At 43.0% G+C, this 26,994-nt stretch overlaps 1 protein-coding gene across 2 annotated transcripts in view; it reads left to right on the top strand.

Moving 5' to 3' along the window:
• The first annotated feature begins 335 nt into the window (after positions 1-335).
• Positions 336-26,994, top strand: part of NCOA3 (nuclear receptor coactivator 3) — a 119,996-nt gene continuing 93,337 nt past the window's right edge. For both annotated transcript variants that reach the window (XM_088472159.1, XM_088472161.1), the window contains exon 1: positions 336-753. The gene's annotated coding sequence lies outside the window, so the exon portion shown is untranslated. The remainder of the gene's footprint in view (positions 754-26,994) is intronic.

The following is a 26,994-nucleotide window of genomic DNA, read 5'->3' on the forward strand; positions in this document are numbered from 1 at the left end:
AAGATTTATCAAGCCAGTGTACACGGAATGAGATGTCATATAGAGGTCTACACATACTGTAGCTGCTTCAGAACCTCTTTGGAAATAACAGTTCTAAATCAGCACTGATTGCAGTGACTGAGCCCTCAGATTATAAAGGTGTTACATTTACAAACACTGCAAGCATGACTGGGTTTATGATAGCTGCAGAATTAGGAATTGGACATAGAGGAGCAGCCCTGGTGGTGTCCCTTGTGACCTGAAGTCAGCTGGTATGGGAATGGTAATAACCCTCCTCCCATCCCCCCACACTAATTCTCCACCTCCTCCTCATTACCAGCTCTGGCTGCTTTTGCAAATCATGCAGCCAGCAGCAGACTTCCATGGCCAGCTCCCTCACTGTGCTATAAACACAGGAGTTCACCTGAGGGTAGCAGAATCCTCTCCTGCCCTCCACAACACCCCCTCCTTCTATATCTAGCGACCTACTAAAAATAAACCCCCCAGTGCAAAGCACTAAGCCTCATTGTCCCCTGTTGTTGCAGGCGGCGCCGCACTGCTTGTCGGGTGATGTAGTCTTAACGGCCTCACCCCTGGCGGCTCGGGCTGACGCTGCGGCTCCGAGAACTACAACTCCCAAGAGCCGCTGCGGGAGGACGGAACTCTCCCTGCCCGGGGAGTGTTTGCCATTTAAATAAACAGCGAGGAAAATGGCGGAGTGTTCGGTAGGGGAATAAAGGAGCAAAAAAAAAAAAAAAGGAGAGAGGCAGCTGCGTGAGTACATCTCTTTACCCTCCCATGGGCTTTTATCTTCTTAGCATGCTTTGAACTACTATGTGCCACCCCTGTTCTTAGCCCTCATAGGGATGTACACTGGCTAGCTGCAAACTTTAGGGATTTTGGGGAAAGCTGTCACCCTGAGCTGTAGAAACCTGCTTTGCACTTGAGCAAGTTGTAGCTCCCTCCGCCCCTGATCACTGTCTGCATATGACTGGGGAACTGCCTGATTGCAGACCCTGTTACTAGATTATTTTGCTCATTATATTTGTACATTTAGAAAGTTGACTTGCTACATAAAACTTGTCACAATCTGATTGACACTCTGTATCCTTATTGCAGCCCCCGAGCTACACTGTGCAGCATTTTTTCCATTTGTCATACAGATGTACAATATTATTTTCCTCTTTCCTGGATGACATTGCTTCCCTTTTCATTATTCATGCAGCCCATAGCTAAGTACATGACTTGATCTATTTACAAATTACCTTTTAACTCCTTTCGTTACTGGATTGAATGTCCTGACTACTTCATTATTTAACTAATTATATTTCTTCTCTGCTTATTCTGTTGCCTGTTTCATGTGACCATCCTGGTTTTAATGTATATTCCCCTGGAGTAAATATTGTACGTCCTCGTTATCCTATTGCTGGAATGCTATGGAGACTTGTGCAGTGGTTAATACTGGCAGTGATCTGACTTGTCATATTTTCAAGGCTCTACTAGTTCTGCTGATTAAAATGGGATCTGATATTCCTGATCTGGTATTAAGCATGTCTTGTTAAACTGTGGAGCTGGGGGGGTTGGTATCACCTACATACTCACTCTGAATAACCTGCCTGCTCTGAGATAATAGCTTATGTTAACCCTCCTGTTACTGGATTTGTTTTATATGTTAAGTACATCTTAATCCTTCCTCATTCACTGACCCGTTGTGAGCTGGGCGGTTTAGCTAAGGTATTGTTTGCTGGATAGTATGGGGGTGGCATGGTGGAGTTCTTTTACTGCAGTGCTTTGACATTTGTGGCCGCTACATAGCCCTCAGCAGAAGATGCCTGTCTTGCCTTTCTCAATTACTTGGGAGTGGAAGGCTTCACCTTGTCTCCCTTCTTTGAGTATTATTATTATTATTATTATTATTATTATTATTATTATAATTTACTTTTGCACTGAGAGAGCTGTTCAGTGCCAGCAAGTGCCTCTGAAGTTCCCTCTGATCTACCTATTTTTTCCCATTAACAAAAGGTTAAACTTTCTCTTTCAACCTATATCACCTTTAATGGCTTTTGCCTCCTCCCAGAGTTATGGTCTCACTGCCAACAAAACCTGTCTTCTTTTCTCAAGTCATCAAACTGCAAACAAGGCAAGCAGGTCCTAACCCTGATGCCTCCCATTCCTCCTGCTGCTCAGGGTCTCACTAACAAGGGCTGGAAGCATGGCTTCTATTTGGCTTTCTCATTAAGTGAACAATGTTCCTGCTGGAGAGGGGGACACTGCAATTGTGCTCTTTGTTTGTGGAAGCTGAGCCCTTTCAGCGAGCATGGTGTTCAAGGCAGCCTCAGGTCCTGCATGGAAATGAGCGGCGATTGGGGTTGTTATGGACCCAAATTATATTTTCTGTTACGGGTGGCGCACAGACATATTACTAATGGCATCTTTAGGAATGTCAAGATTGGAGAGGCCATACTGTAGTCATTACTAGAAGCCCATGGTTATCTGCTTGTATAACCAGATCATATTACCGTATGTGTCTTATCAGTTTGCAATCCTTAATCTTCTCCCTACTGTACACATGAAATCCTTTACTACCCTGCCAAAACGCCTTCAGTTGGACATTGCTTTGTCAGCCATGGAGGGTTAATGTGACAGCAAGTGGCAAGTTGTTTCCTCGTATCTGATTGGCTGGCCATGGAAAGTGCCAGTTGCATTGCACAACTACAGCTTTATGATAACTCTTGCAACAACTGTTTATAAAATGTACAATAAAACAATTAGATTATATAACTTTATATTTCTATATGAGGCAGCTGCAGTATAATCATTCTGGCATCAGAGCAAGCTTCATTAGTAGTTCTATTGGCCAATGGATGCGGTTAACTGTTTTTGGTGTATTTGCTCCATGTGTTGTAGTAATGGTACGTGCATGGAGTGTGTTATCCTCATGGGGCTACATGTATTGTTTATTCTTCTCTAATGTTCTTGCATAAATAAGGCTTGTTGTTCAGCAGTAACTATGAGGTCTATTTACAAAGTCTTGGATGGAGATAAAGTCCCAACCAATCAGCTCCTAACTGTCACAGACTGTTTAAAAAAAATGACAGAAGCTTATTGGTTGGGTCTCTATCTCCCTTGACTTTATCTCCCTCCAAGGCTTAGTAAATAGCACCCCAAGTGTAATGGAAAAATACAACCATACGCTTCTCACCCTTAGACGAGTTACATCTGTTTATTGCTCATGTGGTGAGTGAATCTGCGCATACACTGGCAGTGTGTGGTGGAATTGGCTTTAGATCTAATTGGTGGTGTGGCCCGTGACTATACGGTTTTCTGCTTGTGGTATCACACTGTCATAGTGCAGTCATTAACACACTGGATATCCCTTCTACCTTGAGAGGGTTTTCATTGGTCCCAATGAGATGTTGGGAGTCACGCATATTGCTGCGTGTGTGGACTCACGATAAACAAGTGCATCTGAAATACATAATGTTGACTAACTGAAATGGGCATTGAGAGTGTTGTGCCAGATATTATTCAAAATCTTGTTGGGTGGATTTTCCGATCAAGCAAAAATGGAAGATATATTTATTGGAGAAGTCTTTCTATATATTTTGCAAGTATAACATCCATCCTGGTTGTTTTTCTACTATGGTACTCTCTCTAGCACATAGGTCAGCGATTTTTCAACCGATTCCAAAGTGTGCCACCCGGAGATGCTCCCCGCAGTTGAACTTCTAACTTTGAGCTTGGGCAGTGCTAGGCTGCTGTCCGAGCCGCACAAATGGAGACGTGGTGGCGTTATGCCATAGGTCATGCCAAGATTTTGAAATCTTGTTCGGTGTGCCGTGAGTTGAAAAGGGTTGAAAACCACTGATATAGGTTATCAAACTCTGTCCTCATGAACCAAACGGTGCATGTTTTCCAGGTCTCCTTGCAGAAGAATCACAAGTGAAATAATTAGCTCCATCTTTGGATCTTTTATAATGTCAGTGAGTAATGAATACATCTTTACTGCTGCCAGATGAACTGGAAAATGTGAACTGCGTGGGGTCCTGAGGACTGAGTTTGAGAACCAATGCATTAGCACTTTTCTTTCCTACAAACTCGCCACGTTTGGTTGGCCATGTATAACACTAAACCTAGCCCTCCCATGGGGTGCCTAACCCTAAACTTCGGGGTGGCGCATAACCCCCCCCCTTCCCCTAGTCTAACCCTATCCCTCCCCGGGGGGGTGCCTAAACCTAACCCTCCCACTTCGCGGTTAACGTTAACCCTGTTGCCGCTTACCTTAGTACGGGAAGCCGTCTGCCAGGATTCCGTCATCGTGCTAAAGATAGGCGTCGGTATTTAGTACTAAGTCAGGATTTGGATGCCGGGATTCCGTCAGACGGTTTCCAGTGCGTCGGGATTCTAACTACATTCCTAAAAGACAATTTAGCTACGGAATTATGGTTAGTTTTACAAAAGAAGTTTCGGTTGTTTTTGCATCTTAACCATTAACAAAGTTTTTTTAAGTTCCCTTTTAACTATGAAACATATATTTTCCAAGAAATTATATTAGTATTTAGAACCAGTAAATTATACAATTGGGGTCCTTAATGATTTACTATCTACTATTCCCTCTCTCCCTTTTCAATTTGGTAACTTCCTCATTAAGGATTTTGCTGTTAATGAATTAATATATACTGCAGGTAAATCCATTTAGTTCAGCAAATGCTATTGTAATATTTAAAATAAGTACAGTGAATTAGATGGAACATGTTCACAGCTGCCTTTGGGTAAAGTACTTCTAATACCTGTAGTCCACTGATGCTTTAACGATACTGGATCAGAACCTCTATACACACCTTTCTATACCTTCTAATATCCTGCCTATACCTTCTAAGGATGACGCTAATTTGCGTACGCAGCCATACAGTAAATAAAGACTTAAGACCTGGAATCTGTGGTTCCAAAGCACTATTATTCAAGTAAAAGTACAGTAAGTTACACGCAATTGATCCAGACACAATTTAGGCGCAAAGGAATTATACAGACCCAAGTACAGTATACATACGCAGCGCTTCCTGTACCAGGTGTTAGGCATCAGCAAGAAACCCCTCGTCTATCAGCATTCAGCACGAAGACTAAAAACCCAGTGTTGGAGCACACATATTTATACCCCCCAGGGATAGACAAAACAATAGAGAAGTTTGTTGCTGATGCTATTGGCTCCCAAAGGGGATCCATCTGTTACGGAGCATTTAACAGGCTGATTCAAATAGACTCTCCCAGCCTCTAACAACTGGGGGTCTCTGCCCTCCCGCCCCCTGCAACATCCTAACAGTTAATACATTTTGTTGCTTGAAGTCTCTGCGGTCCATAACTCGAGAATGCATGACGCGATCTCCCCACCGATATCACCGGAATACTGTGGAAAGAGTACGCATCAGTACAAAACCAAACACGGCTTTCTTAGCATATATAAAACCTTAGTTATCAAATATCCTTATTTCACAGCATTTATACTAACTGAACAAACTTAAAGCTAATGGAACCTTGTAAGTGAATATGTAATGTGTCAGTGTACGGGGTTTGATGTGAAGACGCTAGTTAACTGTGGACAGATGCGTGCGCATTTAGCTATTTAACAGTGTTCTTCTTATGCATTTGCTAATATGCGACTAGTTAACAGCGCAATTGTGCGTATTACTGTGTATATGAGAACTGATGAAAGATGCAATCGCATGGTGCTAATAGTAATCTCGCCATATGTACTTAATTGTGAGTTTATCTAAAATGGCGCTTGGGCAGTCATTCGCAAAATGGCGTCTTGCGATCTAATTTCCAAGATGGCGTCTTGCGGCCAGTCGCAAGATGGCGTCGCCGCGATTCAATTTTAAACTGAACTTGCCAATTACTCAGCTTCGACAGCTTTATACTAGCAGACGTCAGGGACTTATGTTGGAGCAGTAGTTCTAGATGTTATCCTTGCATTTTGATAAACATTATAATCCACCACTGTAAACATTACAGAAATGACTACACAGCTTATTATGACAATATTTCCAGCACTCTAAGGGGTCAGTCCAATTAGGTGCGAATTGCGAGTTGCTATTTTCTCTTCAAATTCACATAGCGAATTTCTTTTGCAATCCAATTAGCAACTCGCACTGAATCAGTCAGATGGAATTTGCATCTTTCAATTTGAATCTTTCAATTCGCACCTCCATGAGGGTGAGAGATGGAACGGCAAATCTTTATTTTAAGGTTAAAATGTCGGGACACGGTGCTGAGCCCATTAGACACACCCCCTAATGACTAATTAGGTAATTGTAAGTTTCCAATTCGCTTAATTAGTCCAATAATTACATATTTTTGGGGTTAAAAAAATTGTCCTCAAATTACCCCCCAATCAACTTTTTCGTTAGTTTAGGCACCCCAAATTTAATTACAATAATTTTTTAGTTGAAAAATAATTGTTTTTATCCTTTGATTTAAATTTTTCAAGGTACCCTCAAAGTACCCCAAAATCACTTTCCTACTTTTTTTTTTTTTTTTTTTTTCCATATTTTGTTTTAATTTGTTTGAGATTAAATGAAAAAAAATTATATATTTTTTTTAATAATTTTCTTGCATTTAAAAAAACAACACATTGGCCATTTGACACCATTTAAAAACCTAGAGTACCTTCCTAATACCCACAAACAGCCTTTTATACGGTCCTGCTAACAAAATTATCCATTTTGGGGGGTCCAGGATGGTCTCCACACATTTTCATGCATTTCTCTCAAATCTCATTTGGCAGTCAATTCGCACCAATCTGCTGCGAGTCGTGCGAATAGGCATTTTTAATGGGATTGGAGAATTCTCGGGAGCGCGCTTCGATGTGAAGTCTGCGAGTTTCAAGAAACTCGCAATTCGCACCTAATTGGATTGACCCCTAACTTTAGATTTAGAGCATGTTCCTATTTGAGTCCTCAGTGAGAGTCTTATTTGAGTATGTGGTGGAACTACATGTTACATATATAACAATAAAATCGATGTGCAAAGCTGAAGCCAAGCGTTTGGATAATTAGAACAGTTAAATAAGTACCAATTTGTGCCTTTAACTAACTCTAAAGGTATAAAAAAGCAGCAACCGATTCCATAAAAAAAGAGGATTTGCCAACCTTTCACAATTTGTATTATTCCTAAGTTGTTTGGGTGGTGCTGGTAATGTTATAATTTTAAAAAGCAAGGGGCATTACTATGAAGTAATGCCCCTTAAAAGTGTCTCACAAGAGTCCTCCAGCATTATGAGAATTTTTTTTTAATGCAAAGTCAAGATCTCCATTATACACTACTTACCAGATAATACTGCTTTTCCCACTTATTAGTTTGAAGCAGCTCAGCTTACTATAAAGATTTGAGCTCATGATTATAATCATTACTTCAGCGATTGACCTGCTCCGTTATGTAAATTGGTCAGTGTTTTTATTGCATTGGATTTAGGGATGCTTGCTTGATATTTTGTAAAAATGTTTTATATTTTATGTCTTTGCACAAGCAAATTAGAAATTCCCAATAATTCAGCTATAACCATTAGCATATTTTCAAATGCAACACTGTTCTGTGCTTTCACTGTTTCCGGAAAAAGATGGGTCCAGTGATCTGGATCGATTGTCGAGGTCTCCTTCGGCTACCAAAACAGCCATTTCTTCACATTCTACAATGTTGGGGAACCCATGGATCACTCAATCAGGAATGAGGCAATGGATGCCTGTTTTTTTTTTTCAACGCTTACTTATGATCTTTTAAAAAATTAGTTCTTGTCAATTGCTACCTTCAGCACAATATCAAGAAATGTGCTTAAACATCTTCCATAGAGCCAACTATGGAGCCCATAGACAATATTTGACCGCTACCTCTAGTGAGTATCGCCTTTGCCATACACCTGATGCAGACCTGCTTAACAGTGTTTGGACATGCCCATTGACATGTCGTTTTTGGTTGCAAATAAATTTTTTTTCTATAGAACACTTAATAAACTGCCTGCCTTTTATTGCGGAATGGGCAATTTTTGGAATTTATTCCCAGCAACCAGTAGGTCACCAAAGGCTGCAGGAAACTGCTTTTGGCAATTAGGGCAGCAGCCCGTAAAATTATTTTACAAACAGGGATCCTTCCCCATCCACCTTCTCTAAAGCTGGGTACACACTGACAGATATATCTGTCCAATCTGTCTGGTGGAAAGGAAAATCTGATCTGTCTTCCAGGGTTTTGGAGCAAATTTCTATTGGTATTTGCTCCCATACATAACCAGATTTTCCTTCCCACCAGACAGATTGGACAGATATATCTGTCAGTGTGTACTCCGCTTAACTCTTTTTAATGGGAAACTGTTTTATGTATTCCAGATGGATTGGTTGGAAACAACTAGATAAAGTGCAACTAGCTCAAATTTTGTTTTTATTGGCAGAGCTATGTGAGCACTCTTCTAGTGGGCTTTCAGATATGGATTAGGGAATTTTCTCAAAAATACGGAAGCGTTTGAGGCTCGGTGAGCCTCCTATAGTACTTGATGACTACGCTCTTTAGAATCCTGCTGCTCCTCTGGGTTCTGGGCTCTTTCTATCTTTGGTAGAGGGGAGCTGCTGATTTCTGTTTATAAATGTGTATTAATATTGAATGACTACCTATTGTGTGGTTTCGACATGTAAACAAGGTGTATTCATGTTGTCAATGATTACTTATGCTACTGCAAGCAATTGTAGACATTGACCTGTTTTTCTATTTTTATTGTTCAAATCTTCGATTATATGTTGGATACATGTGATGTGATGTTTCAAAAAAGATATTTAAATAATATTTTATATCTAATTGGTCTCTTGTAAGTCTTTGATACGCACTTGCGTTGTACTTTTCATAGGGATATGTAATGTCCCTTGTTTTCTGAAATTATACTAGCGCAATCAAAATTTTTGTATAAAATCTATCTGTACAACTTTTAACAAATGTTGCATGTAAATCTGGTCTAACTTTGACATTGACTCCTCCTTAAAAACACAGCCGCTACCTTAGTAAATATGACTGCTTATTATGGACTTGCTTCTCAGCCCAATTTGGGACTGCATGAATCTGTCAAGTTATGGATTTGGGGGAGGGAAGGATATTTATCAAAGCTGGAAGAGAGAGAAAATTGTGAGAGATGAAGTACTAACCAATTGGCTTCCAATTTACATTTTTGCAGGCTGTGTATATAAAATGATAGGAGCTGATTGGTAATTTTAGATTTTACAATTTTTTATCTCTCCCAGTTTTGATAAATACCCCCTTTGGTAAGGTGTGGTAAATTGGAAACAGTGCTCTTGGGGGGTGATTGGTGTTACCAATTAGATCTAAATAGCGCATTCCATTTTATCCCACTGATGCAGGACAGCATGAAATCTGGTGCTGCATTAATCTGAATTTGCTCAGGTTCCCATAAAGTTCCCATGGCTTTCAGATACTTATGTCATTATCTTGCTGTAAAAGCCCATTGCCAGATTGGTACACTGTTACCTAGTAGCTATTTTCCGTCATGGCAGCTAAGTGTGACCATCTTTCATTGTTGCCTCCTTGCAGGAAAAATCTGTGGTTTTGACTCTTTTCTTGTTCCCTCATCAGTGTGAAAAAGTGTTCACCAGAATTAATAGGTACATTCAATGTTTGCAGTCTCCATTTTACATTATTTGTGTCACTTTAATTACACCAACTTTAGGGAGCGATTCAATTCAGCATGATGCTGAATAGCCCCGGGAAGGGTCCGGTTGTGAGGCTGTTAGCGTTGCGCTATGCTGAAAAACAGCATACAGCCGGCACTTTAGACTGATTTCTGCCCAAACCTTCCCTGCGCTCATGGAAGGTCCTGACCGTCTTGCCAACTTACATTAGCTCACATGGCCCAGCACAGGTCTGACATTCGGCTTGCCTATGAGAAAGGCATCACGGACAAACCGGTAGCGGTCCACTTTTTGCAAAAGGGACACCAGATTTCGACATTAAAATATATGATGATCGATTGGGTCCCTCCCCTCAGGAGGGGAGGGGGGGGAGGTGTTAGGGACCTCATGCTGTTAAAGAGTCCAAATGGATACATCTTCTGGATACAGTGGCTCCACGTGGGCTAAACGAATACAATTATTTGCATAATTTTTTCATTGAAAACCAGGTATATCTTGAGATTCTTCATGCATTGAAATTCATTAGTGGCAGTCCTGGATTATAAATATATTTTTCTTAATTTTTGTACATTTTTATTTTTTAGTGTGTTAATATTTTTCATGGAAGCTCATCAGGTTTAAATGTGTTTGTTTTTTTTTGTTTTTTTCTGGAGATGGTGTCACTATTTGTGTGTTCATATGATTCTAATACAGCTCTAACCCCCAGAGCTGGCTGATATACCCTGTATGTAGTAATATGATTTTTCATTGTTGCTAGGCTTTGTTGACAATGGTAGGAACTTTGTTGCTCCTCTGTGTTCAGGGACGGTACTCTGCGTACCGGAAGTATCACACAGCTGGTTGGAACGCAGGCTGCGTGACTTTCGGGTGCGTGGAACGCAAACCTGACGTGTGGATTAGCGTGATTGAGCTTCTGGAACCGTGATATGTGCTATTACACTGGACGCTAGTTGCTGTGCAATTTCCAGTGTCAGTTAGGATTGGCATTTAGTAAGGTAAAAATAGGGGAAACAGTCGGGAAGCCGAATAGACGGAATTCCGACCGCCGGCTTCCCGACTGTATAATCCCGGCAAGGGTTAAATGACAAGCGTCGATATCCCGACGCCTGTCATTTTCCCTATGCCGGGAGACCGACACCCGGCTTGCCAATCGAAGGTGCGATGGGCGCGGACAGCTGCCGGGGGGGGGGCGTAGATTTAGGGTTCCCGGGAGAGAAAACCTGAGCACCTGCAGAAAGCCCATCAAGTGCCATTATCCACATATACCATGCACATTTTATAGTGTGTATGCATTTCCGATCATCTGTCAAACATTTCTACCCTTTTCCAATTTTTCCTGGATCATATTTGCCTACCCTACCGAGATTTGCCTACTGTCCCGAATGTTGCTGAAGGCTCCAATTTTTTGGGTAGCCTTCCGCAGTTAAAGTAGGTAAGTATGTCCTGGATTCTTGTACCAGATAAGGAGATGTAATACCAGTCACAAGTCAGCAGACTGAAGAATAGCATTCTCTGGATTCCAAATCTTTTCAGTGGTGGACTACAGGGTTACAATATATGATTTTTAATCAGAGACAGCTGCCTCACTTAAGTGTGAATGTAATCTTTTTTTTCTTCTATTTTTGTTATGGTAAGAGTTTTGTTCTGTTGTTACAAGCACTTATTCTAACAGATAAGGGTCTTAAAACATATTTTACAAAACCCAACGTTTATTTCCTAATGCTAAGTAAAACAGACCTCACTATGAGAATATAGTCCTATGAGACTGCATTATACCATGGTCAAGTGAGTTCACTTTTGTGCACAGTGGTAGGGTCTTACCGTTAGGTGTGGTATCATCCAGTTGTGCCTCACAAAGGGGTCAAATGTAGTGGGTTTTTGAGATAGAGAGTTCAGCGAGTTAGTAGTCTAATTTTAAAGTCGCAATGTTAAGGAAAAAGCAGGTTAGTTTTGCTTTAGTAAAAATTGCCTTTTTAAATCTGACTACTAACTCACTGAAATTTCTGCACTTTTAAAAACTGGATGCTGACCGTCTAAATGCTGGCCGCCGGCATCCCGAATGTCTAATCCCGGCAAGTGTCTAATGACCGGCTTCGAAATCCCGACGCCTGTCATTAGACCTACGCCGGGAGCCCGACACCCGTCTAAGCGATCGAATGTAAGCTGGGTGCGGACAGCCGGGGGGGGTGGGGGGGTTTGGTTGGAAATTTAGGTTAGGGACTCCCGGGGGGGACTTAGGGCACCCCCCCTGGGAGGTTAGGGTTAGGCTAGGGCAAGAGGAGGTTAGGGTTAGGCACCCCTCCCCCCCCCGGGAGACCTGGGGTTAGGCTGCGGGTAAGGGGGGGGCTAGGTTTAGGCACTTCGGGGGGTGGTTAAGCACCCTTAAGGAAGGGTTAGGTTTAGGGGGGCAGGTTAGGTTAGTAAATAGATAAAATACTCACCTGTCGCGATCTTCACTGCCGTGATTTGAACCGCCGGCCATGCTGCTGGAGGTAAATCATACTGATTCTGGTTTGCTATCTTTTATATTTAACCTATAGAGTCCTTTTAAATGAGACTGCATAATTAAAAAAAAAAAAAAAGGTTCAGATCTGCAGCTATTTTTTTTCTGGAGATAGCAAGATAGTTGCGTCTTGTAACTTTGGCGTTGTATGAAGTGTCTTGACTTTTTTTTTTTGTTTCCTGCTAATATTCATATGGCAAATGTAAATCTGTATAGTTTTGGTTTGTGGATAAAGTAACTAGATGAGTAAAGAACATATTAGAAGCATGTGACTATATCTTGAACGTGGTGAGTAGCTGAGTTTACTCATTTAATTTGCTGCAGGGAGTGTCCCTTCCAAATAAAACAGTGATGGAAATGCCAGGAATTTGTCGAGTTGTCTTCATATCAGTGGCCTCACACAGTGCTATCTCTGCTACTCAGCGACTTACAGAATGTGAGTCAATGGCTGTTGGAACTCTCTGCCCTTTAATAAAGAAAATTGCTGCATACTCTGAAAGTGGACATCCTGCTTTTATGCTGGGTACACACTGTTGATCGGCCAATATATATCGTGTGTGCGTCGGCCAGTGTACCAGTGATATGTCTGTGAATGACGTCGTTTACAGACATATTGCGACGGCACAGCCGATGGCAGATATATCTGCAGATACTCTATATCTGCACATCGTGCTGTGTGTGTACGGGAGGTCAGCTTCATCTTTCTGACAGAGATTTGCAGGTTTTATTCCAAAATATCTATAGAGCACAGGTTCTCAAACCCGTGCGACTGGAAACCAGTGCATGTTTTCCAGGTCTCCTCACAGAATCACAAGTGAAAAAATTAGCTCCACCTTTGGATCTATTAAAATGTCAGTGGGTAATGAATACACCTGTGCACCTGCTGGGTGACCTGGAAAACGTGACCTTTTTGGGGTCCTGAGAACCGAGTTTGGGAACCACTGCTTTAGAGCAATTCATTAAGTCCTCTGTCCTGGCTACAGGCACTGTTGCCACTGGAGAGAAGCATAATACGGTCACCTCGACACTTCACAGTGAGTAATAATACTTCGTCATTGACAGCACGAATGATGTCAACGAAAAACCAAACGGCATTATACCACATAATAAAACAGACAGCAATTATATTACTAGTTAAACAGCATTGATCAATCAGAAATTTAAATCGCACATTTAGCATACGCACTGCAGTTGGAAAGAAACTATTATGCAAATGCCTGTTAGATGGCAATTTCTCAAAAAGATGGTTAGGATGGCTGGGATCTGCTAGAATAGATCTAGATTTCTTCAGGAGACTTTTTTCATATATCGTGGTAGCACAACGCCAATGATTCTGCTAGCCGTCCCAACAACCCAATCCAACGCCCTATGCTAATCCACGGTACAATTCCCGTACCAGGCCACAATCCCATAATTCAAGATACTTTCCACAACGCTACGATAAAACACACGCTAATCTTAAACGACACAGAAAAACAAGCCTTGATGTGCCTTCTTAGCCAAGAATACTGAGTTCAGGGACCATGTCAAGGTATCCGAAATAAAAAACCCCAGCAGTTTAAAAGAAGACACTTCCTCGATGGTCAAACCACCTAAACAAACAGGGGCCTTTTGTAGGAGAACTCCGTCACCTCAACAATCATTTCCTTTGTCTTTATTGTGTTAAGGAGTAGGCAGTTTCCACTGCTCATCTCAAACATTTTAGCCACCTCAGCTCAATAGGCAGGTTCATCCCCGTTAGTTGTTATACCAACGATAGTGATGTCATCTGCGAATTTAGCGACCTTAACAGACCTAGACTGAAAAGCACAATCATGGGTGAACAATGAATACAGAGCTGGGCTCAAGACACACCCCTGCGGGACTCCAACATTCAGCACCAACTCCTGAGGTCTATCAGATAAAAAATGTAGCAGCCATCAAGTAAAACCATTTAAACCCAACTCAAACAACCAGGACACAAGGAACAATAGTGTTAAATGCTGAACTAAAACCTTTGAACCTGGTGCAAAACAGTTAGGATGGCACCCTCAGTCGAATGGTTAGCCCTAAAGGCAAACTGCCACTGGTCAAATCCTGCTACGAAGTGAGACTTTACATAACTCAATATTAGCCTTTCAAACCATTTAATCACAATTGATGTCAGAGCTATAGGGCGGTAATCATTTTGACACACAGGGGGTCCATTTTTGGGGATAGGAACAATAGTAGTCAATTTAAAACACTTCGGGACAAAGCAAGCAGCCAGGGAAAAGTAAAAAAAATAAACTTAAAAATCCCAGCTAGCTGGTCACTACATTCCCTCAAGAATTTACCCATGATGCCATCCGGATCCGCCGCTTTCCTAGGGTCCACAGAACGCAGACACTGATGGACAGCTGATTCGTGCAGCACCAAGGGTAACTCCCCTACTCTTTGATCCAATAAGGGAACATCTGGCTTATTTGTACAATTAAACTTAGCGTAGAACCCATGTAAGTCTTCTGCAAGAGAACTATGTACACTCCCAGCATCAGTTGATTTAGCTTTATAATCCATGAGCTTCTGTAAGCATTGCCACATGCTCCTAGGGTCACTATTCAAAATAACATTCTCTTCCATTTTTGCCGCATAGTCTTCTTTAGTCCGCTTAATACCCATACGAAGATCTACCCTAGCAACATGATATCCATCCTTATCTCCAGACCTTAAGGTCCTATCTCCTGCCCTAAGTAGGGAACGGGCTTCCCCATTCAGCCAGGGTTTCTCATTTGAGAACGTCATAAAGTTTCTTATCGTTACACTCTCCACACAGCAATTTATGTAGCCTATAACCATACAGGTAAACGGATCCAGATCAACCTCACCATTTACCACAGATTCCTCTAAAAAAAAAAAAAAAAAAAAAGATCCAAGTTAGTAAATTCCAAACTATCTAGCTGACGTTCAACAGCCGTAACAGTCCAAACCTGAACACTCTTCCTAACCGGTTTTATATGCCTAACAATATGGACATATGGGACGTATGTATAGGGGTAAGGTGTTCTTTGGGTGATTATATATTATCTTGCGCTTCATATATCTTTTTGGAATGATGCAAAACATATCAACATTTTGTCTTCTTAAACCTAAATACCTTTTCTTATTTTATTCTGAGTTATTGAAGTTTCAGATTGGGATGTTCTTCTTTGCGAGATGGCTTCTGTTGTGTCATCCTACCCCACAGCCCAGAGGTGCAAAATCTGTGACATTCTTGTCGCATGAAATGAATCCTGCTAGTTTAATGTTGCCATAGACCTCTTGGTAGTTTATATTGGATAAAGGCTGTGTTATTAAGTAGATAAGTACATTTATTAAAGCAGGTTGCAGGTGAACGGTTAAGAGATGCTCTGCTCCCGCTCTGGGTATATGGATTGGAATGAAGAACTCTCAGTGCATACCCTACTGGTGTTATCTAATAAATGTAAACAAAACCAAAGCATGCAGTTTTGCTAAATAAATTGTATTTATTTGTAAAATAATAGTACAGTTACAGTTTAAAAACCTCTACTAATGTGGTTAATACAACATCGAAGAGCATACAACATTTAATATAAATGAAAATCTATAAATGGCAGTATTTTTGCCTTTCTTCTTGCTATAACAGTCCTGGTGGGAAGTGGCCGCTGATAAATGCACTGTGCGGGATCCGTTTTGCCCAGTGGTGTTGTAAATATCTGAAAGTGTTAACCCATCTTGGGAATAATAGTAAATATGTGTTTACACGATCGGGGGACACCCCTGCAGATGTTTTATTTTCACAGATGTGCGGCTTCTCCGAGTCAGTTACCTCACAGGTCTGGTGTTGGTCCTCTCCAAATTCTCCAATAGACAGTATACAGGGAGAAAGTCTCTTCTCCGGTAGCAGGGTCCGGACTTTTGAGTTGTGTGAGAGACGGGTGAATTAGAGATAGCAGAGACTCTGCTGGCAGTCCTTTCCCATGCTGACAGTCCAAGCGCCCAACAGCATGACATCAATTTCTCCTATCGACTTTTTTGGTCTGACACTGCAGGCTTCGGCTGAAGTCTCCCCTATCACCTAAGATGGCCTAATGGTTTAATCTAAAACGGCGGTAAATTCCGCTTACCACGGTTTACTGAATTGCACATTAACTGTAGAAAATGATCTGACATGATAATGTTTGCATGTTTCTACATCAGGAATGGGGAACCTCAGGCCCAGGGGCCGTATAAGGCCCCCGGAATCATTTGGTCTGGCCCTCGGAGCTTTTTTATGCTAGCCTCATCTGGATAGCATGCTGTCTATAATGACACCCTGCAACCAGAGTCTATGCAGCAGTGCCATCTGGAGCATCCTTAGGACGCTTCAGATTGTCACACTGCTGCCCTTACGGCTCCTAGGAGCATCCTCACGATGCTCCAGGCATTGCTGTATTCACTGGTGATTGTGGCTCCATCCCCATGTGACATCAAATGGAGGGGGCATGGCCTGCACCGGGCCCGCGAATAATGTTATATATATCAAAATGGCCCTCGGCCCAAAAAAGGTTCCCCACCGCTGTTTTACATCATAAAACTTTATTATTATTATCTTCAGTGATTTATATAGCGCACACACATTCGCCAGCACTTTGCATAGAATATTTGGCCATTTACATCAGTCCCTGCCCCAGTGGCGCTTACAATCAATATTCCCTATATCAAGCACACATAGGTACACAGTAGGGTTAATTTTGTTGGGAGCCAATTATCCTACCAGTATATTTTTTGAGTGTGCGATGAGGATATTTTGACTGGTGTTATCCACTGTACAGCTGGTCACCTGTGTATATGCTATCATGCAAAGCTGTCATTGGCTGTAATTGAACATGTAAAAAATGTATCCTGCTAATGTGAAATATCCTGAAAATGTCCTCATACATGTCATTAAGCTGTACACTGACGCTGTTATCTTTATCCTGCTTTTTTACTTACTTATTTTTGTAAATAAATCTTTAACTGATTTTCAAGTACATGTAAGGCCCCAACCACATTTCAGTCTGGTAGTAAATGTGGAAATGTCCATATCTATCATCAACGTATTCAAATTTGGATTTCCTAGTAAGTGTCATTTTGTGAGGCTGATCTGTAGAGGGTGCTTATTTCTGAACTATTTTGATCCACACAAGTAGAAGTTGTTCTACCCATTTCTGAAATAAGTCTTGGGAAATACACTGGTCTATCAACCCAATTTCCCGGGTCTTAGGGCCTGACTCAGACCCGGTCGCAATCGCTGAGCGCTCGCAATCGGGTCGATGGTGGCCCAGAGGGCATGCGCACGACGGAGCCGGCTCCGTCGTGCACATGCGCGAGACCCGGACAGCGACTGTCAGTGGGAGAGCTTTCGGCTCTGTTTGAGCCGAAAGCTCTCTGGGGCTAGCGGCCATGAGACCCTACCACAAGGGTCTCGTCGCAAGCCCGATGGTCGTGATGGTCTTGACCATCATCATGGCCGCTCGCTGTAGCTGTGGGTGGTTACCCACAGCTATGTGAGCGGCCAGGAGGCCGTTCTAAAAAAAAAAAAGAAAACCCGGCCCTGATTCAGAGCGAGCTCTCTGTCAGAGCGTCCGGCTCTGAAGCAGGGCCTTAGTCCGACCGGGTCATTTCTATTCAAATATAGCAAAACCCTGTGTCGATGCGCGTTCACGGCAAAGAATCCGGATTTTTGCTGTATGTGTAGAAAGCGGTTTAAGTGAAAGCTTTTGAGAGCTGCTGCTTCACGTTTTTTGGCGCTGGTGTGTTCACGTGGCACAGGTTGGTCAGCTGGTCCATCTGAACACGTCATTGACCAGTAACCGCTACGTTGCATTGCTTGATGACCATTTGCAGCCCTTTATGTACATGCACAACGATGGAATATTCCAGCAGGATAATGCACTGTTATTGTTTCCAAGTAGGCCAGAATTAGTTCGAGGAGAGTTCCAACTAATGGTATGGCCACCACGTTCACCCAACGTGAACCCAATCCAGCATTTATGGGACTTGGTGGAGAGGTCCATCTGCACCGAAGATCCTGCACCTGCACAGGGAGTTGTGGGAAGCTGTCCAGATGGCATGGGCCTACATCTCTCCAGAAGTCTTCCGTCTGCTTGTGAAATCTGTGCCATGTCAAGTTGCTGCACTTCGCTGGGCAAGAGGGGGGTCCTACACGATACTCTGTGTCTATCCCATGACTTTAGGCACTTGAGTGTATACGGTCTTTACATAATTTTTTTCTTTTTGTTCAGTTCCTCAAATGTCTGCTGTACTTTACCAATAGTTTTGCTCCTCCCTCTCCCTTTCTTATATGCTGTTCCTATACCCTTCTATACCCTTGTTTGAAATGAAGTAAAAATAAAAGTTGGCAGCATAACCAAAAGCCGCTCTGTCCCATTTACCTTCAGGAGCATGGCTAAATTGCTAATTTTTTAGAGCTTGATGGTGGGAAGAAGGCAATGTTGAGTCCAGTCTGGTAGTTGCTGTAAAGCTAGGTACACACTGGAATGATGGGCATTCGTTCCGACATTGGAATGAATGCCCGTCAACAGTGATTGTGCGTCCACACTGGACGACTTTAATGAACGACTTAACCATCGCCGTTACGTCAATGCACTGGCCGCTAGCAATATCGCCAGGTTTGATGTGCAGCACATCAAACCTGGCCACCGTCGCTAACGACCACGGGATTGCGCAAACATGCATACACACTGAGCGATGTAAGCGATATGTTGTTATGAAATGGAATATCGTCCTGACATCGCTCCAGTGTGTACCCAGCTTATGACATACTCTGACACTTGCTGTAAGAAGGAGCACCGCTTGGGTGCCAAAGCTCAGTATAGGAAAGGAAGCAAGAGCTGGATTATAAAATGCTTTCTTATTGTTCCAGGCCAATCACTAGTCTTGTTTGTGATTTATCAGGCACGCTGTTCTATTGCACAGACTTGTGCTACTAGAAGTAGTCCACCAACTATGTTGTATAACTGGAACTGAGTTAATCCCCAAGAAAATGTAATGGACTATTAAGTAGGTTACAATCATCTAATTGTTGTTTAACTACTTTTATAGGAGAATTTGACCTTTAATTGCTCAGTTTGTTGTATAATCTAGACGGTTTTATTAAGCTGCAGTAATGATTTATCAGTTTTCTTAGCAAGGTAAACTTTTTAATTTATGTTGAATGGATAAAATAATTACTGCACTGATAGGGTGGGTACACACTGGGTGATATTACTGAGCGACTGCACGATTACGACATGGTAATCATGCAATCGCTCAGTAATCGTGCACAAATCGTGCACTTTTATGTCGGAAACGACCAGCGATGCGCACTCCCGCTGGTCATTTCCGACATTGTCCATCGCCTGAACATGCAGCACAAATTGACGACCTCGTCAAGTTGCTGCATGTTGGGGAATGGGGGAGAGAGCCCGGCGCTGAACGATATCGTTCATGACATTGAGCACAGCCGCTGAACTATATCATTAACGACATTGAGCACAGCCTGCCGGGGACACACTACACGATATCGCTCAGGGAGCATATCGTGTAGTGTGTACGCACCTATAGTTATTATATTACACAGATCTGCACTTCTATGCAACCTGCATCGTTCTCCAGTTACAGTATATGTATCAAATCTATGATGGAGGCATGTCCCTGCTGGCTGACTCTTGCAGCCGGCCCAGGGTGGTGGAAAAAAAATGGTCGAGCACCCATCAAAAAGGCCCTGAGGAAAACACTGAGCTACGTGTGTAAGCTCCAGCATGGTTGTAGCTACTTCATGGGGGGAATTCAGTTTTTTTTTTTTTTTTTTTTTTTTTTTAGCCCTGCCGCAGCTCCCGTCTAAAGTGACCAAGAGCAATTAAACTGATTTTGCTGATGGGTGTGAGTGCTGCGAGCGCCCATTATACCTGCTCGCACCCTCCTTAGGGGGCGAGCAGAAATCCACCCAAAGTTTGGGTTTTGGGTGACTAGTAATTTGCAGGGGTTTAGCTGCTTTACTCGGCTAATCTGGGTGCAATGTGTCGTAATGGGTGCCCGCAGTACTCGCGTCCATCAGCAAAACAGTTGAATATTGGCCATTGGGCACCCATAACTTGTGGGTGCCCAAAAACAATTTATTTTGCCCCCATGAATTACATATAAAACATGTATTGTCTTGCAAACTTCTTAATATTTTCTATTCTGTAATAAACCTAATATTTTCCATTATGTAAATGATATAAATTCAATTTGGCATGTGAGCAAAGACAGATTATCACAAAGCGTAATATATTAACAATGACACCTGGCTGTCTGTATATTTAGTACACTGTAGCTGGATATTGTCCATGGTCCTTAATCTAAGAGGACAGGAGGGCACAAGCATTTTTAGAGAACTCTTGACAGTCCATGGACAGAATAGTATCCTGTGTATGTCATCCATTATTTGCAGAGTGTTTAGTGAGTGGAGTGCAGCTCACACTTTAGGAAGTAGCTTCAATTACACATGACTTGGTAACAAAATCGTTGTGTGTGTATGCAGCTTTACACCCATATAATTTGCACAAACTATTTTATGATTATCTGTCAGATTTTTTTAAAGTGTAATGGTGCATACACACGGTCAGATTTTTATTCAGATCTGAACGATAACTATTTCAAAAATTGTTCATATCTGAAGGGAAATCTGACATATCTGAACGATGAACGTTCCCGATGGTCAGATAACGATATCTGACATCTGATGTGTTTGCAGTCAGTTTTGGACGATTTCAGTCATTTTTAATGCAGTCAAAAATTGTTCATAGTTCAAATCGGTCAAATTGTTCAGATCTTTCAGATCGTTCAATAGTTCATCTGACACATCTGACAAATCTGACCGTGTGTATGCACCTTTATGGTGCATACACACGGTCAGATTTGTCAGATGTGTCAGATGAACTATTGAACGATTTTTGACTGCATTAAAATGAATGGAATCGTTCAAGTCTGACTGCAAACACATCAGATGTCAGATATCGTTATCTGACCATCGGGAACGTTCATCTTCGGGCATGTCGAATATGTCAGCTTTTCCTTCAGATATGAACGATTTTTTAAAATTCCTTTCTTTTATTGAATACACATCCACATATTGCCCATTTACTGATAGTGTCAATATCGTAAGTTTTACCTTCTGTGACCTGATGACATCGCTCTGCCAGGTGATCACAGATTTTTGTCACTGATAGAATTGAGGGTGGTTACTCAACCCTGAGTAAACTGAGTGGGTTTACTCCTAGGGATTCCCTGTCGGTAACCACCTGTTACTGAGACTGCGTAGTGGGCATTTAACTCGCTACCATCACCAGGCTCCCACATCGGCACAAGGCATTACTTCTTGGTATGAGTGGACATACTGCTGCAAGACTGCCTAGGTAGTGTCAGCCAATTTCCACTGGTCTCTCACTAAGGACCAGTCTGTACTGGGGTAGCTAGCAAAGAGTTTCAGCTTGGAGACACTGGGCTCAATCCAGAATAGCCGGAGAATGGAATAGCGTTTGCTTATCTAGTAGTCACAGGATACAAGCTGATGCAGGCATCTTAAGGCAAGACGTTTATTGATTAATGCCTTTAAAAGCACCTTGCTAAAGGTGCTTGGGACAATTATATAATTGAATGCAGATGTCGCAGAAGTACAATCCTTCCTGATGTTCAGATGATGCACTCAGTCAGGCTTGCAGGCCCTTCTTTTTTATCCAGTTCTTCTAAAACACCTGGGTACTTTAACCAATCAAGCTAAGTGCATGTGCTGTGCATGAACATATTTAATATTGTCCCTAATGGACAGTGGGAAGTGCTCACTCCTCCGGGCCGGAGACCACCTGGGCAGGTAACCACACCCCAGGTGACGGCAAGGCTAGGCTCCAGAGACCGGGAGATGAGATCCCCAGGCAGCAGCCTCCTGGAGCACATTGCAGTTCCAGTAAAATAATTAGCTGGCTGTTCTGGCCAGCCTCCTGATCTCACTTTGAGTCTGGTGGCTGCAGGGGGAAGAATTGTCCCAGCTGCAGCGAACTAGGGGTTAAACCAGTGCCTTACTGCAGCTTTAACTCGTACAGTGCTGGGAGCAAAGCTGGTCCCCACTGTTCAGCATGCAGTCCTGCAGCCTGGGATTACTTCCTGGCTTCAGCTGCTCTTTGTATACAGACCCCTGCTACAGCATCGGAAGTAATCTGGGGCTACTGCACATAACATAATACATGCATTTTTAAACACGGGGGGGCGATTCAAATGTTTCAGGCGGCAGCTGTCTGTTCAGGTGCGAACAGCCTCCGGCATTTCTGCTTGCCACCTCTTGCAGAGGCGAGCAGAAATGTGTGAAAAGTCCATGGTTTGGGCACCCAAATGGATATTCTAAACAGTCTAATTGGACGCAACAAAATCTATCATTAATGGGTGCCCAAAACAATTGAATTGCTACTTTTGGTGTCCATTAATTATCGCACCCATAGTGTCTGTGCCGGTAATCCATTTGTAAATGGTGGCTAGCGCCAGCTGGTCAATTTTAAAATGGTGCTGCGGCACATGGGTTAACCTCTTCGATGCCATGGCTGCCATCTTAGCCACATGGGGGTAGCAGCATCGGGACCGGGACCCAGCCACAACTTCTGTCCATGGTGTAGACTTGATTTCACCTCTGTATCCTGATCTCATCACTTTATTGTTCATTAGGAAAATCTGTTTAATATTAAATACTTTACCCCCTACTATAAATTAGTCATTAGAAGCCACCTTGGATTTCAGTGGTCTTGTACATTTATATGATCCCAGAACTCCTTGGTGACTTCTGTTATCGATGGGGGCGATGCAAGTCAACGCACTGTTAATAGCATCGGGAAGGAGTTCCTGGAACTTTTCTGTTCAGCGCTGTTCAACTTTTCTGTAAGTCCAACTAAAGCATTTCTGACTACAGTGCTGGCCACGAGGCTGTTTGCTGACGTAGCACAGCACTAACAGCCTCGCGTCTAAACACCTAGGTTAAGTCACGAGAACCGGCATTCTCCGACAAGTTGTACTAAACAGCGAGTTGAATTGAATAGCTCGAGGACCAACTTCCCGGCGCTATTCACCTCCCGCTTAATTTAATCTCCCCCATATAAATTAGATGATGTATTTTATATATTTCATTAACTGGGGATGCAGCTGGTCTGTGTATAGGAACGCTGTGTATAACTAAATGGGGTCTTTTATCGGCAAGCCACCGGAATGTCTGCTTTTTCTTCATACTGCTCATGCACTAGAAAAAAGCGGAATCTTTTAAACGATAAATGGAATTTTCCACTGATAGTTTCAGCTGCTGCTGCTTTGAATATCTGACATGGCAAAAATTCAGTGTTTCTTAAAATGAGTCATTGGTGTATAAATAGCCCCACACAAGCATTTCAGAAAAAAATAATAGATTGAAGTGTGGGGAAAACATTAATGCGTCTTTTTTTGGGGTTCACTTATGTGTATTTAAAGTTAAAATAAGTCTTTAAAGAGAAAAAACAGTAGTGCTTTTTTCTGGGGGTGGGGGGGTTCTCAGAAAAAGACAAGTCAATGGAACATTGAATTGTTGGCTATATCGAAGGGAACCAGTAAAACCTTCAAATCTCCCTTTTTTTATTTATAGATCTTGCGGAGATAAATGTTCCAAAAAGTCTTAACCTGCCTGCAAATATTGGAACATGCACCTTTTTCTCCAGACATATTTGGATGTCTTTGCTGATTAATTGTCTGAAGCATTGTTAGAGGAAGCGTGTGTCAATCTGTCTGTCAGCTTCGTGCTGTATGTGAGAGATGCGTTTCACCTCTGCGTGCAACAGAAACGTTTGGTTGCTCGTGACAGAGCAGTCGGCTAAGACGCTAATTGGGTCAAGTACTTGAAATGAAAGACCTATTCATACAAGGCGTTTTTTCTCCACCCCTCCCACCCGATTTAAAGAGCATCTGTTGATTGCACACAGTGGAAAGAGAGTATCCATTAATTAGGAATAAGTGATGCAAGTGAAGTAAAAAGCTATCCCTAGTAAATGAATAGGCTTTGGTCCATACCTGCCTATTCTCCTCTAGGAGACGCCTGAATAAGAGGGAGCTTATCTGCTGCATAGTGGATGGGGCAGTGAAGCCACACCCACATCATTATTAAGTATGTATCACTTATGTCATTGAATCCCTGTCACAGTGTGTACTGATGTGGACAGGGCTTGACAAAGCGATTGTCCCACCTGACCACCTCATATTTGCTTTTACCTTCGTTTTCGGATCTCCTGGATGCATGCAACAAACAGGCAGGCAGGCAAGCATGCTGTATTCTTGTATCCTTGGTTTTACCAACATTTTTGCAGCTTTTCACTTTATCTCGTTCTAGACTATTTTATCAGGTTTTTTTATTTATATATTATGTGGACACCTCTATTATTTGTAATGGAAAAAGACATAGTATGTATTTGTGTTTATGTAACCTCTTTATGAGGCCTATTTATATTGTATTATAATAATTAAAAAAAAAAAAAAATATATATATATATTTATTATAATTTCCTATGGGGCTGCTTTCTTGGTGAATTTGCCAAGTTCCGGAATGTCAGAATGACATTAGCCATTGTAGCCCATGGACTTCATTCTGCATAGCCTCGGGAGAGGGATCCATCCCTGGCAAGTAAAATGCGAGCATCTAACAGAGTCCCTGGCCCTGTATGTGTTCTTCAATATCTGCCAATGGTAGATAATTTCTTATTGCTGAGAATAGCGGTGATAAATGATGATTGGGTCACAAACCAAATAATTAAGAAGAGACACATTGGCAATGAGCAGTGCTGTGGTGGCCACATCGTTACAAGAGGTCATGCTCATGTGGTCAGCCATTTTGTGTCAACTTTAGTTTTTATAAGAGTCAGGGATTGCTGCGCTTGGAGGAGTAGTGCCAGGGACCAGCGCAGGGATAGATGTGTTCTTGGGTTCTCCGGTCAGTAGGTTCCAGGAATGTGGCTGCAAGAACAGAGAGACTAAAGTCTTGTGTATGATATCCGCTGAAAGAGAACTGTGCTATAAAGGGATCACTCTAAGGGGTCTATTTACTAAGCAGTGTTAGGAGACAGAGTGAAAAGTGATCAGGTGCCAGCCAATCAACTCCCAACTGTCATCTCACAGGCTGTGTTTGAAAAATGACAGTTTGGATTAGAGATGAGCGGTTCGGATTCTGTGGAATCCGAACCGCTCCGAACATTGGGGATCCGAGTCCACCCGAACCCTGTTCGGGTGTTCACCGCCTGACTCGGATCCCCGTTCGGGGCCGAACGGCGGCCGCCTGATGTCGGATTCTCACTAGAGAATCCGACATCAGGGCTCCTATTGTGTAGGGCAGAGCGCAGTGATAGCGCTCTGCCCTACACAGACACAGACACACAGCCGCCAGCGGCAGCTGTGTGTTTGTCACAGCAGCCAATGAGAGTCACACAGACTCTCATTGGCTGCTGTACGGAGGGAGCCGGCTGGAGCTCACACATGAGCTCCGTCTTCCGGCTCCCTCCGCAGCGTGTGACAGCAGAGCGGACGGCGCGGGAGCGGGGAATCAGGTAAGTTTTATTTTTATTTTTTTTTTACTTGTCAAAGGTCCGGGGGCGCAACTGGGGGGGGCTATACTACTGGGGGGGTCTGCTACTGGGGGGGCTATACTACTGGGGGGGTCTGCTACTGGGGGTCCATACTATTGAGGGGTCTGCTACTGGGGGGGGGTCTGCTACTGGGGGGGGGTCTGCTACTGGGCGTCCATACTACTGAGGGGCCTGCTACTGGGGGGGCTATACTACTGGCGGGGGTTTGCTACTGGGGGGGCCATACTACTGGGGGGGCCATACTACTGGGGGGGCCATACTACTGGGGGGGCCATACTACTGGGGGCAGCCTGCTACTGGGGGCAGCCTGCTACTGGGGGCAGCCTGCTACTGGGGGCAGCCTACTACTGGGGGGGCCATACTACTGGGGGGGCCGCTAATGGGGGGCATACTACTGGGTGGCATGCTAATGGGGGGCATACTACTGGGGGGGGCCTGCTAATGGGGGGCATACTACTGAGGGGCATTCTACTGGGGGCACTGCATAGGGGATCCTACTACTAAGGGGACTGCATAGGGGGCACCACTGCTGGGGGCATTGTGTAAAGAACACCGCTACAGTGGGCATTGTGTAAAAGGGGCACTACTGTGGGCATTGTGTAAAAGGGTCACTACTGTGGGCATTGTGTAAAAGGGGCACTACTGTGTGTCGTAACATAAATAAGAGACACTACTTTATGGTGTAATGTGAATCAGGCCCTATGTGCGGTGTAATGTGAATAAGATTGTGCACTGTGACTCCTTGGGCCGTAGCCCACTATGTAAACAAGTACTGTGACTCTGCTGGCCGTACCCCACTGGGTGGGTGCACTACTTTTCATTTCTGCCACTGCTGTGTGGCAATGTGTCATAGATGTACTTTATACTGTGGTGTCTGTGTCGTTGTGCAGCTGCTCTGTCGCTTAGGAACCAGTCAGCTCACTGCAACCTTTGGCCAATAATGTTGAAAACAATATTATGAGCTGTTATATGGTCTAAATTGACTGGAAATTAATGTTATTGAGGTTAATAATACTCTAGGAAGAAAAAAAAGACCAATTTTTGTCAATTTTTGTAAAAAAATCCAAATCCAAAGCCAGTCACCACAGTTTGTCAAATCCAAAGCCGGACGACGAATTAGAACCAAATCCAAATCCGGCAAAAATGGTCCGGCGCACATCCCTAGTTTGGATCTGATCGGCTGGCACCTTATCACTTCCTTATCACTTTTCACTCT

Source organism: Taudactylus pleione, unplaced genomic scaffold (assembly GCF_031769625.1).
Source record: "Taudactylus pleione unplaced genomic scaffold, aTauple2 ptg000121l, whole genome shotgun sequence".
Classification (NCBI taxonomy): domain Eukaryota; kingdom Metazoa; phylum Chordata; class Amphibia; order Anura; family Myobatrachidae; genus Taudactylus; species Taudactylus pleione.